This window comes from Rana temporaria, chromosome 1, assembly GCF_905171775.1.
Source record: "Rana temporaria chromosome 1, aRanTem1.1, whole genome shotgun sequence".
Lineage (NCBI taxonomy): Eukaryota > Metazoa > Chordata > Amphibia > Anura > Ranidae > Rana > Rana temporaria.
Genome location: NC_053489.1, coordinates 389,340,999 through 389,361,706, shown reverse-complemented (window position 1 = coordinate 389,361,706; position 20,708 = coordinate 389,340,999). Strand labels below are relative to the sequence as shown.

The window sequence follows — 20,708 nt, the reverse complement described above, 5'->3', positions numbered from 1 at the left end:
TGCCTTGCTAAAGCCAAGGACAAGATAAAATAGTACTGCAGCTTACCAGTCATTTATTGTAGTGGCTACATTAGATTTCATTTACACATTTTTATTTTTGTTTATTTTACCTGGTAATTCTGTCATTAGCTTATGTCCTGGCCTAGAGTGACAACTGTACTGAGCAGTGTTGTGACCTTAGGATACAAAGTGCAATAAGACTACATAACCTTTTCCCCTATTCTCCATCGGGGAGGTGTTCTGTACTCCACTGACATAGCAGAGAACAATGCTAACTGATGGCAGTCCAGAGGCAGAGAGTACAGGAAGTTGTCAGCATCACAAGTCATGGCTAGATGAGCAGGTATTTTTTTGTTTTTACACTTGAACAGATATAACAAAAACAAACACTTTATTAGTATAGTTAAAAGACCATGAGAGAAAATTGTTAGAATTGACATATACTTCAAGATGGGTTTGTCAGTCTTGTGACTTTAGCCATAAAATCAAGCAAGAGCGCTAAAAGGTTTAGGCATCCCACCAGAGGGTAATAAAACCATAGTCTTCAGGTTGTGAACCATGCTAGGTATATATTGGTAACACGCCAATTTCAGTATGTTAAGTCTACATCAATTTGAGCCTAAAAAGACAAGTATAAAAATAATATACATTTCTGAAAAAGTTTATGAAGCATTTTTAGGTTTCTGCATGAATGGCTACCAAGAGGTAAAGTGCTCTGGCAAGCACAGTGATGTCTTGAGTACTGTCCCTAGTGACAACGGAGGGCAGTCCCTACTCCTGCACTTAATAGCACAGGGAGGCGCACGTCTGACAGCCTGGACTTAGAGGAAGTGGGTTAAATGACACCAACCAACCATCGATAATGTTGGAAGACTAAAGCCTATTGCACACTAGCATTTTTTTATTTTTCATTCAACCCAGCAGGGCTGAATGAAAAAAAAACTGACAGTTCGGGAGGAGCTGCTGTACTAACTACCCGACGTTAGTACAGCTATGTCGCCTACTGTACTATTGTTTTCTGACCCCCCCCACCAGAACATTCCAGTCAGCCAATCTGCAGACCTTTTTCGGTCTTGCCCCTTCTTTGACAGAACGGCCTGCTTCTGTCAGACCGACTCCAGTACACAAAGGTCAAATTACATTCAGCCCCTGTGTAATAGGCTTAAAAGTGGTTGTAAACCCTCACCATTTTTCACCTTAGCGCATTTTATGTATTAAGGTGAAAAACCTGTCACTCAGCAGCTACCCCTTGCCCCCCTTATACTTACCTGAGCACTGTTTCCCATGATGGGAATGAGCACACCAGCTCCAGCCGGTGTCTTGTGTCCCAATTGGATACCTTGATAGCAGGTGCAGCCCTCTGCTGTCAATCAAATCCAATGATGCTGGTGCCGGGAGGCGGAGCCAAGTCCTGCCGTCTGTTTCTACGAACGCAGCAGCAGGACACGGGAGTGCGCCCGCACGGGTGACCCGCTGGAGAGCGCTTCTCCGGCAGGATACCCGAGAAGAGGAGGAGTCAGGAGCACCGCGGAGGGACCCTAGAGGAGAAGGAGGATCAGGCCACTCTGTGCAAAACCAACTGTACAGAGGAGGTAAGTATGACATGTTTGTTTTATAAAAAAAAAAAAAATGAACCTTTATAATCACTTTAAAAATGTCTATGGGTAGAAGGGATGGCTTTAGATTGAAAACTGATATTTTGCTTCTAATAAATAAAAATTATTACATATGCTTAAATATCTGTAGCCAAGCCAGATGGTCCCCTAATACACCACTCTGGTGTAATCCAAGGCTGCAGGAATTCCACTCTCTGCAGGACCCCAGTTTGTGGTCCAGTAAGGGCATCAGGTATTTGAGGGATATATGTGATGAGTTGGGGTTATTTACATTTGACAGGCTTAAAAACAAATTTCAGCTTCCGAACTCTTTCTTTTTCAGATTCCTGCAGCTCCGCCATGCCTTTAATTCACAATTCAGGTCGGTCCAGCTTCGGCTTGAACCTGATGACTTGGACACTCTCCTAGGTGATGCTGATCTCTCCAAACCATTATCCCAAATTAATCGAGCACTCCTACCAAACATCCAGATTGGATTGGATGGTCTGCGCAGTTTGTGGTGGGCGGAGGTGCAGGAGCTGGATGATGAAGACTGGGAAGATATATGGGACTATTCATTCCAACAGCTGGTTGCTACTAGGGACAAACTAATCCAATTCAAAATCTACCACAGGATCTACTACACGCCCCATCGCCTTCATCGCATATACCCAGCCTTGTTGGCCAGCTGCTGGAGATGCTCTGGTACTCCAGCAGACTTCACACATATATTCTGGGATTGCCCACAGATTCAGGACTATTGGCGGGAGGTAACTCAATTTATCCACAGCCTAACCACCATCCCTATTTCCCTGACAATTAGTGTCTGCCTCCTTGGCCTGGTGGAGCAACTGGCATTTGCCAAAGCAACACGCACCCCAATAGGTATCCCTTTTTACGCAAGAAAAGCCATAGTATTAAGGTGGAAGTCAGTCACCCCCCCCCCCACCCTGAGCGCATGGAAACAGCTAGTCAATACGATGATACCCCTCTATAAAGCGACGTATCTGTCTCGAGGATGCCCTAAAAAATATGAAAAAGTCTGGCATATGTGGACAGACTCTGAGTCCAAAACAGACGACCAGCCCTCTGGGGAGTAACTCAGATAGACGCCCTTTGTACTCACCTGCAAAACTAAGAGCTGAGGTGAACATTCTGAATAGGTGAACAGAGGTGAAGCATGGACAACTAGATAATCGTACCTATTCCCAAATGCTCCTGTAGCTTTCAATTCCGACATTAAGGAATGGGATGAGAATATACGGGAAACAATACCTCATTTTGTAGTCCTGACATGTGTAACCTGAGAGGTGTTAAGGTAGTGTTTAGCTAGACATGTTTAGCGTTAAGGTGTGATGTTAACCCCTTTTTTGTTGTGCATGTACGTGCAACGATTGGCCGGGGTAAGCCCCTATGGCCTTGTTTTGTAACTCGACATGAAAAAAGCTTTAATAAAAAGAATAAAAAAATAAAATAATATATCTCTAGCTAAAACTGTTGCAAGAGTTGCAAAACAAGTTTTTCAGCTTCAGTTTCTTTTCAACAAGTGTTTGTCCAGCATATCACAGTGTGACTCATTGTCAATTATCACTTTGTCCTTCTCTTTGCATACATGTACTTCTAGACGGAGGACTAATTTCTATTTATGAATATAACTTTCCCTGTGCACATGTACTTGTCCTAAAGGAGGACTTTATACTATTAGGATAGGTTCACAGTCACATGTGCGTCTTCTGCATACCGTGTTTGTGAAGGCACAGCAGCCAACTCAATTGAATGAGCTGCTGTACCTGTGGGAAATGCAAGGAAATGGCCCCCAACCCCTTTCCCAAAATGCCTCAGGAGGGCAGCTGCTCCTGCATCATGTGGTTTCATGCATCCGAAAACACACAACTTTTTCAGATGCATTGGGGTGTCATTAGGAATTAAAGTGTTTGTTAACCCCCCCAAAAATTTAAATAAAAAGATCCTGTTCCCTTAAAGCATGTTCTACAGCACAGTGCTTGTGCCCCGTCATTTGGACCCTTGTATCACCTGAAATACCTGTCCGATCCTGCCTAGCTATGCCCTCCCCTCTGCAAACAGACCACGATAATCATGGCTGCTGAGCCCCTGACATCATGGTCTGCGTAATTCCGTAAGTTGCAGCCTGCTATCTGTCTCCTGTGTCCTTCTCCCTCCTCCCCATCTGTCATTTACATGCTGCCATCCTCTCTGCAGAATTATACCAATTGTCCCTGTGCAATGTAAAAAATAAATAAATAATAAATAAATAATGCAGGATTGTACCTGTATGAGCTCCGCTCCTGCTGCTCAGCTGATTGTCGGCGGCTGGGAGCTCTGTATCTCCGCTCTCCTCCTCTCTCCCCCTCCTCCCCAGCTGACATCAGTGAGAGGGCTCGGCCCCACCCACTGCAGCTGAAAGTTGGAGAGACAAGGCAGGAAAGACGTCAGCTGAATGTCGGGAACAGAGCTCATACAGGTACAATCCTTCAGGTTTTTTTACAGAACACAGGCACAGGGGACAATCTGCAGAGAGGATGACAGCATGTAACACAAGTGGGTTAACAGTCACTTTAACTGAACCCCCACACATCTGCTAAAGAGAAGCGTGTTTTGACTGCATGTGGGAGAACGTGTGTGATTTACACATGTTCATACAACAGCAATAGTGTAAACCCCTGGTGTTAACCATCAGTGTAAATGTTATTGGTTGGCAGGTTTTATTATTGTCTGGCAGGTTTGCATGGGATGGTATTCATTGAAAATAACAGGATAAATGCACATCTTTAAAACTTCTGGGTTTAATACTATAGCTAGATCTGCACTGTACTTTTGAATGGTATATTGACCAAAGACTGGCAAGCACTGCTAAAATGATCGAGCAAGGGTGATTGCTGATTGAACTGGAGATATTGGGGTTCTAAACTGACATTAAGGCCGCCCATTAACAGTTTGAATCTTGGGCGGTTCAGCGATTCGAACCATGTATGTTGAGGCTAAATGTACCTAGTTGATCCCTCTATCACCTTGGGTACAACCAGCCTGCTGGATTTTGCATGCGATTGTCGCTATCGGCTGGCATAGCCGTTAGCAATAATCACTGTCTTCTCCCGGCAGGGACAACTCTCCCCCTCCGCTGAGAGAATACAATGGCTCTGTCTGTGGTTGCAGGAAAGAACTTTGCCCCGTGTAAGGCCTGTACAAGGATCCATGCACACTAGGCTGCTAAAAAAAATGCCAGAGCCTCTAGCAGAAATAGCAGGATAAATAAAAATGCTCTTAGTGGCTTGTATTTCACAAGAGTTTGAGTGTTTATGGGCATTTGCTTTTATAAGCGAATATGAAAAAAGTGTAGCGCTAATTTTTGTGCATAAGTCAGTTGACAACACATGTCAAATGTTGCAAACATACACATACATGAAATCTTAATTTCAGTGACAACAAGTGACTAAGTGTAATCCGTGAAAAAAAAAAATTGTAAGAAATAAATCAGAACGAAGCAGTCCTCTATTGTGACCAAACACAAATAACAGTCCAAAAGTGTAGAAAAAACTGCAAGGTTAAAATGAAGAATTCCACATGGATATGACCCACTTAGTGAAAGGATAGACACACCACCACCGATATATGGAGGAGGCTTACCAGATGGTGTTGACTTGGTGAGGTACAGTGCCTTGCGAAAGTATTCGGCCCCCTTGAACTTTGCGAACTTTTGCTACATTTCAGGCTTCAAACATAAAGATATAAAACTGTAATTTTTTTTGAAGAATCGACAACAAGTGGGACACAATCATGAAGTGGAACAAAATTTATTGGATATTTCAAACTTTTTTAACAAATAAAAAACTGAAAAATTGGGCGTGCAAAATTATTCAGCCCCTTTACTTTCAGTGCAGCAAACTCTCTCCAGAAGTTCAGTGAGGATCTCTGAATGATCCAATGTTGACCTAAATGACTAATGATGATAAATAGAATCCACCTGTGTGTAATCAAGTCTCCGTATAAATGCACCTGCACTGTGATAGTCTCAGAGGTCCGTTTAAAGCGCAGAGAGCCTCATGAAGAACAAAGGAACACACCAGGCAGGTCTGAGATACTGTTGTGGAGAAGTTTAAAGCCGGATTTGGATACAAAAAGATTTCCCAAGCTTTAAACATCCCAAGGAGCACTGTGCAAGCGATAATATTGAAATGGGAGTATCAGACAACTGCAAATCTACGAAGACCTGGCCGTCCCTCTAAACTTTCAGCTCATACATGGAGAAGACTGATCAGAGATGCAGCCAAGAGGCCCATGATCACTCTGGATGAACTGCAGAGATCTACAGCTGAGGTGGGAGACTCTGTCCATAGGACAACAGTCAGTCGTATACTGTACAAATCTGGCCTTTATGGAAGAGTGGCCAGAAGAAAGCCATTTCTTAACTACTTAAAGACCCGCGTATTGTAAATGTACGTCCTCTTTTTAAACATGGATATCTCAGTAACGGCAGCAGCTGCTGCCACAACTGAGATATCCATGTTTTCAGCGGGCGGCCGTGTAAACGATAACGGCGGTCTCCGCGGCGGATTCGCCGCGAGATCGCCGTTATCGGTGGCGGGAGAGGGCCCCCCCTCCCGCCGCTTTTCCGCGCCTTCCGCCGCTTACCGGAGCCGTCGGTAGCGGCGGAGGAGATCCGATGCTGCCGCCTGGAGAGCGAGGACTTGAGTGAGGGCAAGATGGCCCCCACCCGTCCTCATAGCTCTGCTGGGCGGAAGTGACGTCAAAACGTCAGTCCCGCCCAGCCTCTTAAAGAGACAATTTTTTTTTTGTCATTTTTTTAAATGACAAATTTTTTTTTATTTTTTTTTTTTGCATTTAAGCCTAAATATGAGATCTGAGGTCTTTTTGACCCCAGATCTCATATTTAAGAGGACCTGTCATGCTTTTTTCTATTACAAGGGATGTTTACATTCCTTGTAATAGGAATAAAAGTGATCATTTTTTTTTTTTTATATTTTAGTGTAAAAAATAATAAAATCAATAAAATTTAATAAGAAAACAAAAAAATTTTTTTTTTAAAGCGCCCCGTCCTGACGAGCTCGCGCGCAGAAGCGAACGCATACGCGAGTAGCGCCCGCATATGAAAACGGTGTTCAAATCACGCAAGTGAGGTATCGCCGCGATCGTTAGAGCGAGAGCAATAATTATAGCCCTAGAGCTACTCTGTAGCTCAAAAAATGCAACTTATAGAATTTTTTAAACGTCGCCTATCTAGATTTTTAAGGGTAAAAGTTTGACGCCATGCCACGAGCGGGCGCAATTTTAAAGCGTGACATGTTGGGTATCATTTTACTCGGCGTAACATTATCTTTCACAATATATAAAAAAATTGGGCCAAATTTATTGTTGTCTTATTTTTTAATTCAAAAAAGTGAATTTTTTCCAAAAAAAGTGCGCTTGTAAGACTGCTGCGCAAATACGGTGTGACAAAAAGTATTGCGATGACCGCCATTTTATTCTCTAGGGTGTTAGAAAAAAAATATATATAATGTTTGGGGGTTTTAAGTAATTTTCTAGCAGAAAAACCTGTTTTAGTCTTGCAAACACCAAATCTGAAAAACACCTAAGGTCTTTAAGTGGTTAAAGATATCCATAAAAAGTGTTGTTTAAAGTTTGCCACAAGCCACCTGGGAGACACACCAAACATGTGAAAGAAGGTGCTCTGGTCAGATGAAACCAAAATCGAACTTTTTGGCAACAATGCAAAATGTTATGTTTGGCATAAAAGCAACACAGCTCATCACCCTGAACACACCATCCCCACTGTCAAACATGGTGGTGGCAGCATCATGGTTTTGGCCTGCTTTTCTTCAGCAGGGACAGGGAAGATGGTTAAAATTGATGGGAAGATGGATGGAGCCAAATACAGGACCATTCTGGAAGAAAACCTGATGGAGTCTGCAAAAGACCTGAGACTGGGACGGAGATTTGTCTTCCAACAAGACAATGATCCAAAACATAAAGCAAAATCTACAATGGAATGGTTCACAAATAAACATATCCAGGTGTTAGAATGGCCAAGCCAAAGTCCAGACCTGAATCCAATCGAGAATCTGTGGAAAGAACTGAAAACTGCTGTTCACAAACGCTCTTCATCCAACCTCACTGAGCTCGAGCTGTTTTGCAAGGAGGAATGGGCAAAAATTTCAGTCTCTCGATGTGCAAAACTGATAGACATACCCCAAGCGACTTACAGCTGTAATCGCAGCAAAAGGTGGCGCTACAAAGTATTAACTTAAGGGCGCTGAATAATTTTGCACGCCAAATTTTTCAGTTTTTTATTTGTTAAAAAAGTTTGAAATATCCAATAAATTTCATTCCACTTCATGATTGTGTCCCACTTGTTGATTCTTCAAAAAAAATTACAGTTTTATATCTTTAAGTTTGAAGCCTGAAATGTGGCAAAAGGTCGCAAAGTTCAAGGGGGCCGAATACTTTCGCAAGGCACTGTATATACCACAAGTCAAAACAGGCTTGTATAATCAGTCAGCAAGATAAATCCAGCTGGTCCTGAATCCACATATCAGTTGGCACCGCAAATTCCAATAAACACCAAGAAGTATAAATACATGTAGTCTTGTTTGAGCCAGAGATACGGTAACCACATAACATGCGTAATGGGAAAAAAACGAATAGTGTGATACCGTACAAGGTAGTATTTATTAAGATGATTAAAAATGAACACTCACATTTGGAAGAACGTCATAGGCATATCACAAAGTGCAAGAGCGATGTGAATGGGTCCACCTGGCGCGTTTCAACTAAACAGTCATCTGGGGTGTGAACCCCCACCGCTATTTATAGATGGAAGGACCCCAGCTGGAGTGACCATGACTCCGGAAATGACATCCCTTCCTGTTGGTAGACAGGAAGTGGTGGCCGCTATTTTAAAACTTCCCATTTCGATTCAAAAAGTCTTACCAATAGAATAGAATAATATTGCCAACAAATATTAGATGACTAGGCAATATAAACATGGCCAGAACTTCTATATCAGCCATATAGAACGAGAAGCGCCATCCAAGCCTCTCTATGAAGACAAGGCAGAATGACATCACTTCCGCTCTAAACAGGAACATTGGAAAAGGATCCCCAAGCCTCACTATCAAAGCGAGGCATGGTGAAATCACTGCACCAAGCCTCGCTATGGACAGAAGAACATTGAAATGAACTCCAAGCCTCGCTCTCAAAGCGGGGCCAGGAGATGACAATGCACCGCCCAAACCTCACCGTGAAAGCGAGGCTTGGCACGCACTAGGGTCATAATAGCAACCAAACCTCACTATCAATGCGAGGCCTGGTGACGTAACATTGTAACAGCTCTAAGGAAAGGGATGAACCACAACTGGGGTAGCAAGGATTTCAATGCTCTTCTTTATGTGAGAATTCAGTTTTAGGCCCCAGGCGTCACTCAACACAAACAGGAGTTTGGGGGTTTTCTACATCATCTCTCTCTCACACAAAGATAGGCATTGAGCTACTGAGCTTGGACGCATTACAACATGCGACCAGAGCTTAGCGTTTAAAATTATAGTATGCACTAAAAGATTTGAATGCACAACTGTATGCAAGTGATTATCAGTATTACATAGCGTCGTGCATTAGGCCACTAAGGGAGAAGGTATGAAATACGTCAACCTTTAGCATAGAAAAGTTTAGGCAAACACGTTCCGCAACTTAAGGCATAGGCCCATAAACAGGTAGCACTTATGTCAAGCATGTAGTAAATAGGCGTTGTTAAGACAACTAATAGCTACATATGAGAGTCAATTATAGCTCAGGTACTTTGAGAGAACACGTAGTAATTAGGAGTTGTAGCGACAACTAATAGTTGCATATAAGAGGCAAATATAGTTGACGTAATTTGAACGTAAATGTCCCTTTAACCACTTAAGGACCGCCTAACGCCGATATACATCGGCAGAATGGCACCGCTGGGCACAATCACGTACCTGTATGTGATTGTATAAAGCCCAGTGGTGGGTCGCGGGCGCGTGCCTGCGACCCGGTCCGAAGCTCCATGACCTCGGTCGCGGGACTCGCGGACCCGATCGCCGCTAGAGTCCCGCGATCAGTCCCCGGAGCTGAAGAACGGGAAGAGCTTCCCCGTTCTTCACTGTGGCGCTGTCATCGATTGTGTGTTCCCTAATATAGGGACGCACAATCAATGACGTCAGACCTACAGCCACACCCCCCTACAGTTATAAACACACTACAGGGAACATATAACCCCTCCAGTGCCCCCTTGTGGTTAACTCCCAAACTGCAACTGTCATTTTCACAATAAACAATGCATTTTTTGCTGTGAAAATGACAATGGTACCAAAAATGTGTAAAAATTGTCCGAAGTGTCCGCCATAATGTCGTAGTCACGGAAAAAAAAAAATCGCTGATCGCCACCATTAGTAGTAAAAAAAAATAAAAAATTATAAAAAAATGCAATAAAACTATCACCTATTTTGTAAACGCTATAAATTTTGTGCAAACCAATCGATAAACGCTTATTGCAATTTTTTTTACCAAAAATAGGTAGAAGAATACGTATCGGCCTAAACTGAGGAAAAATAAATGTTTTATATATGTTTTTGGGGGATATTTATTATAGAAAAAAGTAAAAAAATATTGCATTTTTTTCAAAATTGGCGCTCTATTTTTGTTTATAGCGCAAAAAATAAAAACCGCAGAGGTGATCAAATACCACCAAAAGAAAGCTCGATTTGTGGGGAAAAAAAAGGATGCCAATTTTATTTGGGAGCCACGTCGCACGACCACGCAATTGTCAGTTAAAGCGACGCAGTGCTGAATCGCAAAAAGGGGCCTGGTCTTTTACCTGCATTTTGGTCCGGGTCTTAAGTGGTTAAGATATTCCTTAGCAATGAGCCATAAGCACAACAGTATATCCCAAATAGTATGTTGATAGGCAAAAAGGCCTAATAAATAACAGCAATTGTATTAGATGGAACATAAGCAGCAGATCTTCCTATGGCACTACAAGTGACACAATGGCTACTTATCCATTTGCAGGTTTCAGTGTACAGAGTAGGAATTCCATGGTGTAAGGCATTAGTCTTCAAACTACGGCCCTCCAGTTGCCTAGCCATGTCTGTGAATGTCAGTGTGTTACAATGCCTCATGGGATGTGTAGTTCTACAACAGCTGGAGGGCCGTAGTTTGAGGATCCCTGGTGTAAGGTGTTCAGCAAGGAAGGCCTCAAGGTTGTCCCCAGCAAAAGCTCTCTGTTGCAGTAGATGTAACAGCTCTAAAGTAGTAGTTGCAGCTGGAGCGGTATTGCAGCATGGGGAGCGATGCAGTCCAGGGATTACTGGTAGCTAAAGATTGGTTGTAGCCTAGCCGGCTACAGCCGACAATAATAGAACAAGGCTTGTAAGTTCTGTGAATGCCTTTATAGGCCATGGACAGCTGTAGTGCATAAGCACTGATACAAGCAGGTGTATGGGAAACAGCCGTACTCCACGGCGCACTTTCGCGTTCCGGGCTGGAACGCACACGGCACCGGGGGGATGACGTCATCGCGCAGGCGCCGTATGCGTTCCAGCGTAGAAAACGCATTACGATGCTGAAAGCGCCTGTTATAAGATAGAACAGGCGGCGCAACGGCGCCTGTTACAAACATCTAGCTATAAACAAACTTTGCTCCCATTGCAACTGCCTTATGCTGCAAATAAAAGCGATCATAAAACCAAAAATAATTATGTTGGGTGGCAAACTCCTATAAATCAAATATAAAATCTACCTGAGGTTTAGCAAGAGTGACATCCCTGTTTAAAAAATCGTGAGCAGCCTCCATTCCTCTCTGATGATGAATGAAGGTGTATAGGAATGCCACATCCGCTGTGGCCATAATCAGATCATCTTCAAAAGGTGATAGCAGACAGGTGTTTAATCACATCCTTCGTGTCTTTGAGGTAGGATGAAGTTTTGCATACAGATGGTTGCAAAAAGAAAATCGATGTACCTACCTATTCTAGAAGTGATGGAATCTATCCCGCTAATAATGGGACGTCCAGTGGGATGAAGGGGATCTTTATGACCTTGAGTAAAAAATAAATAACGGGAATGTGGAGGGCTAAAAGGGACAAGGAACAATTTTTCTTTACTATTTAAAATTGAAAAATCATAGCCCTGAGCGATAAGACTGGTTAATTGACTCTTAAATTTAGATGTTGGATTACTGGGTAGCTCTTTGTACGTATCCTGATCACTCAAAGTTTTGTACATCTCCCCCATATAATCCGCCTTGTCCAGCAATACAATGCCTCCACCTTTGTCGGCGGGACGGAAAACTAAATCCTTATTATCACACAAGGACTTAAGACCCTGGCTAAGTAAAGGATTGTTGAAAACTTGTTTAGGAGGTATTTTGGCAAGATCTTTCAATACCAGATCTCTAAACATGTTTATTGCTGGAGCAAGCTGGTTAGGGGGGGGATGAACAGGGATGGGTTGGATAAACCTGAATGGACAGTACCTGACGTGGCTGCCCTCGTTCTACTTCTAGTAGGATTGGAAGTAATATGGCACTATATATTAATCTTCCTAATGTACTTCTGAATGTCGACAAATGTGTCAAATTTGCTCAACCTCCGCGGGGGAGCAAATTTGAGACCCTTGTCTAGAGCAATCTTTTCTTCATGTGTTAAAACAGTACTACTCAGGTTGAACACTCCTTTACAGATTATGTTCGCCCTCGCTTTTCGTCTCTGTCTCCTCCTCCCTCCTCTGGACCCTCTCTTGGGTCTCGGACCCTTTTTCTCCCTGGGGGGTCCTCGTGAAAATTCTGATTTGGGCAGGGATGGGAGTTTGATTGTTGGTATCCATAGGAAGGCTGATCATACTCGGCATTTGGATAGGGATATACTCCATCATTATACTGATCTTGAAGTGGAGAATATCTGTTGTAAGTGGATGTTGGTGGATGACTATAGTGGGACGGTTTAGGGTAACCATTATGGTGGTCTTGATATCTAGCGGGTGATCCCCTATAATAGGGAGACCCCCTCTGATAAGATGGCTCACGATCATAATAATGACTGTCAGGATTAGAATGGTTCCCTCTGGGGGGCATGTCCAGGATGGCAATGGGAGCAGATGTCTAGTGTCTGAGCTCCCGCAGATCGGCACTGAATCTGGCATTTATAGGGTGCAGAACCACTTAAAAAGACCCCCCTGTGTGCCCCCAGCCTCAGCGGTACTCCTGGGGTATGTGAAGGGGCAGCTCCCAAAAAAAAGCAGGCAAAAAGGCCGCAAAACCGGACATCGCGGGCAAGGCCGCAGCCTCGCCTAAACATCCTGCCCAGATGGAGAACCAGGCCGACGATCCGGAGAGGCTGCCGGACATGGCGGTCGATTTTAAGGCCGTAATGCAGGCCATCACTGCCCTGACAGACAAAGTGGACCACATTCAGACCCATGTGGAGTTTATCAGGAAGGACTTTGATACACTCCGTGGTCGCATGACTGAAGTGGAGCAGAGGGTCTCTCAAGCTGAAGACACAGTACGTGACCAAGGGGCTGATATGCATGTACTAAAAACTAAAGTTAAAGCACTGGAGGCCCGGCCTGAAGACGCCGAGAATCTCAACAGAAGGAACAACTTGCGAGTACTGGGTCTTCCGAAGGGGGCTGAGGGAACGGATCCCACCACCTTTGCTGAACGTTTGCTGCAACTTATCCTCCCCTCAGCAAGTTTTTCCCCATTTTTTTACAGTGGAAAGAGCCCATCGCATACCCTCCACCAGGGGGCCACAGAGAGTGCCACCCCATACTTTCATCTTCAAGTTACTTCACTTCTGTGATCGCAATACAGAAATGAAGGAAGGTGAACTGCGATTTGAGAACGCCAAACTCCTGAACTTCCCAGACTACTCGCTGGAAACGCAGAAACAACGGAAATCCTATGACGCATTGAGAGCCAGACTTCGAGCCAAGCATGTCAAGTACAGCATGCTGTTCCCCGCCAGACTGCGGGTGGAGGATGGCGAATCGATTAGATTCTTTACATCTACTTAGAAGGCCTCCATGTGGATCGACACGCTACCTCGCAGAGAAGTACCATATACAGAGGGGTCAAATTGTTTTTTACATGAGCCACAGCCATTTGCGGCTTTATAAACGTACCTCCTTTATACACTGGCCTATGCACATCCCATGCCCCCCCCCCCCTGGATCGTCCCATGTGTTAAAGTAAAATGTCAGTTATGGACTTAGGGGGGTTAGGGGGCCATCACTTCCTGGTTCTTCCCGTGGGTGGATGGGGTACCCTGATTGGAGGGTCACGTGACTGCTGATCCTTTATTATATCCCCCCCTTTTTGTCTCCTCTCCTTTGGCCAAGGCCGGCGACTCTGGCAGCTCATGCAGCGTTACTGTTCAAGTTTTTCTGCCCCCGGCGGGCTGCCGGGTGACTGCACCCACATATCTGATCCAGTCTGCGGCAAGAGACTAAATGTGCACCATCTGACTGTTGGACCGTGGATGCCGTTCCGCACACGTTTCCCCATTACAGGCATGTTCGCCTGGGTTCTGAGTTGGGATCCTAAGCCTCCCAAAGTCGGGGCTGGCGGGGTGGGAATGTTTTGTTACGTTTTTTTCACAAGCAATGTATTTATGTATGTCATTAAATATTTGAGATGCTCTGTCCTGACCTGTGCAGTGGCCTGGACTCTGCATCCAACCCTGGAGGCTAGATTCTGGTCTGAAAATGTGCTCCTAGGTGCTTATGGCTGAATATAATAATATCATGGAACACCAGGGGATTGAATTCCTCTGTGAAGAGGTCACTGGTGTTTCAATTTCTTAAAACATATCGCCCCCAAATTTGCATATTGCAGGAGACTCACTTAACGGGCAGCAAACTTTTGAGTCTTAGGAGACCTTGGGTGGGACATCTATACCAATCACTCCAGCGGGGTCAGCATTCTTGTGCATAAATCCCTACCGTTTCGACTGCTGGCACTGGAAATAAATCCGGACGACCACTTTGTTATGCTACATGCCATAGTGGATAGGTTGGAGTTGGTGGGGGTGGGATTGTACCTGCCCCCCCCCCGGCCTCAATGCGACTACTTAACCAGCTGACCACTTTTGCCACAGATAATGTGATGATACTGGGGGACTTTAATCTAGTTCTGGACTCTGGGGTGGACAGACTTTCACCCGTAGCAGGCTCATTTTCAGAGCTGCTCTCTTGGGCGGAGGCTTTCAAGCTGATGGATGTGTGGAGGTGGCGCAACCCTTCCCAGCGGGCCTACACTTGTCACTCTGCCTCACATAAGACCCTTTCACGTATAGACCTTGCCTATGCTGGGGGGCCTGTTCTCTCTAGAGTTCGGGACATCTCTATTCTCCCCCGTGGCATATCTGACCACGCGCCGCTTGCATTGAAACTATGTGTTTTCAATGCACAGGAGGAGAGCCTGTGGAGGTTGCCCAGGTTTTGGCTGTCGGACGCTAGGATCTCAGAGCCATATAGATCTGAGGCAATATGTTATTGGCGGGACCTGGACCACTCTATAGCCCTGACCACATCCTGGGACGCATTTAAGGCTTTTACTAGAGGCAGTTTACAGTCCCACATTCGCGGGGTACGGAGAGAGCTGAGGGAGGACACCATGAGAGCTGAAGGGAGGGTGGCCGCACTCGAACTTGAATACTCCACTACTGGGTCCCCCAGGATTTATTCAGATTTTCAGGCAGCATTGAGGGATGTTCTCTTGCTCCAAACAGCGGCCACAAAAACTCAGTTCCTACACCAGTCCAAAGAATATTTGAACACGGGGAGAAAACAGGTAGTATGCTGGTGTGGCTGGCATGGGAAAGCTCCTCTCCAGTGGCTATCTCAGCGATACGCGACTCTGATGGGACGGCTTTGACCAACCCCACTATCAATGCCATCTTTCCATCAAGAGCTTTAAAGCTCTCGGATGGTATGCACGGATTACAGTCTACCTCGATGAGACGGAGCTCCCTTGCCTGACATCCACATACAGGGAGGCATTGGATGGCCCTATCACATTGGAGGAGCTTCAGCGGGCGGTAGCATCCTGGCAGAATGGCAAAACACCGGGCCCAGATTGCATCCCTGCCGAATCCTTTAAAACATATGCAGAAGAAATTCTCCCTTCATTTAAACTTATGCCCCAAAAGGCCACGGAGAACTCTCTCCCCCTGACAAAGGCTGAGGCGGTAATTGTTGTCATTCTTAAACCAGGTAAGGCCCCTGAACAGTGTTCCTCATACCGACCACGCTCTCTCCTCAATGTAGATGCCAAACTGTTGGCCAAAGTATTGGCCGGACGACTAAACACTGTGATCACCGCATTGGTACATGCAGATCAGTCTGGCTTTACGCCGGGCAGGGGAACCGATAATATCCATCGCCTCCTCACCCATCTCTCCAGGGCAAGTGGGGAGGGTACGGGGGAAGGGAGTCACCGCTCCAGGTGGGTCTTGTAAGCAATTTAGGAACCTCTCAGGAAACCAAGGTGCTGGCAATGCACGAGGCGAATATAGAATTTCAGACATGATGGACAGCCGCACTCCAAGGAAACTTCAAAAGTTGTCTTTATTGGTAAAAATGGACATGCATCACAAAACACAGCCAGAGGAAGGGAGTGGGGGTGGTGGCCTCCTTAGAAGGCGAGAAGGCTTTCGACTCAGTCGAGTGGCGCTACCTCTGGGCCGTTCTGCGTAAATTTGGGTTTGGTCCCCGATTTATCGATGGGTTCAGATGCTATACCGCAATCCCACAGCCCGTATACGCACAAATAACTTGCTTTCATTGTCTTTCCCCCTGTCTAGTAGATGTATTCGGGTTGTTCTCGGGCATCAAGGTTAATTGGGGAAAATCACTCCTCTTCTCGCTACACGTGACGGGCACCCCCCTAAACTGGACACCTGAATTTAAATATCTAGGAGCAAGGGTTGGGACCTCGCTATCCTCATACTATGAGCTGAATCTCCAACTACTACTGAAAAACTTTTCGCAGAAATGTACAACCTGGAGGATTCTCTTCCTTTCACCGGTGGGTAGGGTAAACTTGGTTAAGATGGTATATTTGCCCAAATTTCTCTACTTCTTTCAAAATTCCCCCCGCCTAATTTTTGGCCAAGATAAAAAGTATAAATATCCTCCTTTAGCCATCTACACCCTTCAGCTTCCCATTGCTCAGGGGGGATTGTCCCTACCAGACATCTACTTTTGGGTGGCTGTCCTGGTGACAGTCAGATGGTGGTCCTCCCAACCCCACGATAACTCAGCAATGACTCTGGAAGCGGCCATAATGGGGTCATATTCCTCCCTTAGTAACGTGGTGTTCAGGGGGACGAGATCTCATCCTGGCATCACGGACTTGATGCGTACAACCATTACGATATGGCTAAGGGGTAGGACCCGTTTTGGCTCCCCCGAGACATTCTCACCTCACATCCCCCTCTGGGGTAATCCTAACCTGCCGCACATGAATTCTGTTCCGGATCCACAGATCTGGGCGAGAAAGGGTATAGTGAAACTGAGGCACATTGTCAGGGGAGGTAAACTGCGATCTTTCTCTGATCTCCGGGATGACTACTCACTACCAGGGTGGATGTTGTTCCGATACTATGAACTCCGGCATGCCTATGGGAAACAGTTCCCACCACTTCTCACACTGGAAACAGACTCTGTGGAGGGGTTTTTTAATGTCAAGATCATAGACAAACCTCTGTCCTCCCTGTATTTCCGTTTGTCCATAACTCCCACAAAGAAACTTGAAAAAAAACTCTGGACAAATGGAAGATGGACATTCCTGATCTGTCAGAGGACGAATGGGAGACATGTGTATCCTCCTTCGTTACCACTATGATTTTGGCTAGAGACCGATTTATGCAGGTCAAATTCCTCCACAGGGCCTACTTTACCCCAAAACGGTTGACAATTTTGAATCCTAAACACACGGTGGCTTGTCCCAGATGTGACCTAAGGGCTGCCTCCTTTTTCCACATGGTCTGGCCCTGCCCCCGCCTCGGAGACTATTGGTCGGAGTAGTTGACGCCCTTGACCAGATTACCTCCCTGGATCTGGGAACTAACCCTAAATCAATGCTGCTGAACATCTCCAACCCTGGGGTGCGGGGTAAATACACTAAATTATTCCTCAGGTACCTTACTTTTTAAGCCTGTAGGGAGATATTCCTCCACTATCCTCATGGTGCTCGGTATTGAACTCGGTGCTGTCACTGTACAAGATCACCTTCGCTAATCGAAACTGTCCTACTAAATTTGTCAAGATATGGTCGGGGTGGATAGATGCTTGGGGCACAGAGTTCACGGGTGACAATGATGATAATGGCCCACTGTTATGATTTCCTGAAAGCTATTCACTATCTGTTTAAGGTGTATTCAACTGCTTAGATGAGGCCCCCCCCCCCATTCTTCACTCCTCCTGCTTCCCTCCTCCCCCTCCCCTCCTGGAGCTCCTTAAGTAACCCTGAAGTGATTTCTTGTTTCCAAACCGGTATCTCATTGTATTGGTGTATACTAGCCCTTCAACACCTCTCTCCTGTTCATATCAGCAGACCATCTAACTTGTGATAATCTGTATAATGCTTTCTCTGTGACCAACTATGTTTATGCATCACTTGTAATGTAAAAATGTGAATAAAAATTTTTCTTGTGAAAAAAAAAAAAAGAATGGTTCCCTCTATGTCTAATGATGAAGTATATCCGTATCCAAATGCAGAGTATGATCAGCCTTCCTATGGATACCAACAACCAAACTCCCATCCCTGCCCAAATCAGGGTTTTCACGAGGACCCCCCAGGGAGAAAAAGGGGCAGAGACCCAAGAGAGGGTCCAGAGGAGGAAAAAGGAGCCAGAGATGAAAAGTGAGGGCGAACATAATCTGTAAAGGAGTGTTCAACCTGGAGTAGTACTGTTTTAACACATGAAGAAAAGATTGCTCTAGACAAGGGTCTCAAATTTGCTCCCCCGCAGAGGTTGAGCAAATTTGACACCTTTGTCGACATTCATAAGTACATTAGGAAGATTAATATACAGCGCTATATTACTTCCAATCCTACTAGAAGTAGAGCGAGGGCAGCCACGTCAGGTACTGTCCATTCAGGTTTATCCAACCCATCCCTGTTCAACCCCCCTAACCAGCTTGCTCCAGCAATAAACACGTTTAGAGATCTGGTATTGAAAGATCTTGCCAAATTACCTCCTAAACAAGTTTTCAACAATCCTTTACATAGCCAGGGTCTTAAGTCCTTGTGTGATGATAAGGATTTGGTTATCCGTCCCGCCGACAAAGGTGGAGGCATTGCATTGCTGGACAAGGCAGATTATATTGGGGAGATGTACAAAATTTTGAGTGATCAGGATACTTACAAAGAGCTACCCAGTAATCCGACATTGACATTTAAGAGACAATTAACCAGTCTTATCGCTCAGGGTTATGAGTCTTCAATTTTAAATAGTAAAGAAAAATTGTTCCTTGTCCCTTTAGCCCCCCGCATTCCTGTTATTTATTATTTACCCAAAGGTCCATAAAGATGCCCTTCATCCCCCTGGATGTCCCATTATTAGCGGGATAGATTACATCACTTCTAGAATAGGTAGGTACATAGATTTTTTTTGCAACCATATGTACAGAAAACTCCATCCTACCTTAAAGACACGAAGGATGTGATTAAACGCCTGTCTGCTATCACCTTTGAAGGTGATCTAATTATGGCCACAGTGGATGTGGCATCCCTATACACCTTCATTCCCCATCAGAGAGGAATGGAGGCTGCTCAAGACTTTTTAAACAGGTATGTCACTCTCGCTAAACCTCAGGTGGATTTTATAGTTGATTTGTTGGAGTTTGCCACCCAACATATTTTTTGGGGGTTTGATGGTCACTTTTATTTGCAGCATAAGGGAGTTGCGATGGGAGCAAAGTTTGTTTATAGGTGGATGTTACGTCACCAGGCCTTGCTTTGATAGCGAGGTTTGGCTGCTATTATGAACCTAGTGCTTTCTTTCATGGCGAAGTTTGCGCAGTGCATTGTGATCTGCTGGCCCCGCTTTGAGAACGAGTTCATTTCAATGTTCTTCTCAGGGTTGCCAACTTTCAGTAAATCTGTCCATAAATGTCCATTATGGACGTGTAGTCTGTATGTCTGTAATGGACATTTATGGACAGATGCAAAAATTACGGATTTTACAAACTGTTTGTAAATTTACTGATGGTTGGCAACCCTGGTTCTTCTGTCCATAGCGAAGCTTGGTGCAGTGATTTCACCATGCCTCACTTTGATAGTGAGGCTTGGTGACCCTTTCCAATGTTCCTTTAGTGATGTCATCCAGCCTCATCTTCATAGAGAGGCTTGGATGGCGCTTCTCGTTCTATATGGCTGATAGAGTTCTGGCCATGTTTATATTGCCTATTCTTCTAATATTTGTTGGCAATATTATTCTATTCTATTGGTAAGACTTTTTGAATCAAAATTGGATGTTTTAAATATCACTTCCTGTCTACCAACAGGAAGTAATGTCATTTCCGGAGTCATGGTCACTCTAGCTGGGGTCATTCCATCTATAAATAGCGGTGTTGTTGTGGGGGTCCACACCCCAGATGATGACCGTTTAGTTAAAACGAGTTTGGACCCATTCACACACATCGCTCTTGCACTTTGTGATATGCCTATGACGTTCTTCCAAATGTGAGTGTTCATTTTTAATCATCTTAATAAATACTACCTTGTACCGTATCACACTATGTGAGTTTTTTTCCCCATTACGTATGGTATGTGGTTGTATCTCTGACTCCAACAAGACCACATGTATTTATACTTCCCGGTGTTTATTGGAATTTGCGGTGCCAACTGATATGTAGATTCAGGACCAGCTGGATACATCTTGCTAACTGATTATACAAGCCTGTTTTGACTTGGGTGGTATATACCTCACCAAGTCAACACCATCTGGTAAGCCTCCTCCCTATATCAGTGGTGGTGTCTCTATCCTTTCACAAAGTGGGTCATATTCAGCTGGAGGGGGGGGAAATGAGCTGGAGGGGGGGAGA

General features: G+C 44.8%; 1 protein-coding gene across 4 annotated transcripts in view; it reads right to left on the bottom strand.

The window, feature by feature from the left end:
* Positions 1–20,708, bottom strand: part of LOC120912085 (alpha/beta hydrolase domain-containing protein 17A) — a 119,446-nt gene that overhangs the window by 69,069 nt on the left and 29,669 nt on the right. The window lies entirely within an intron of this gene.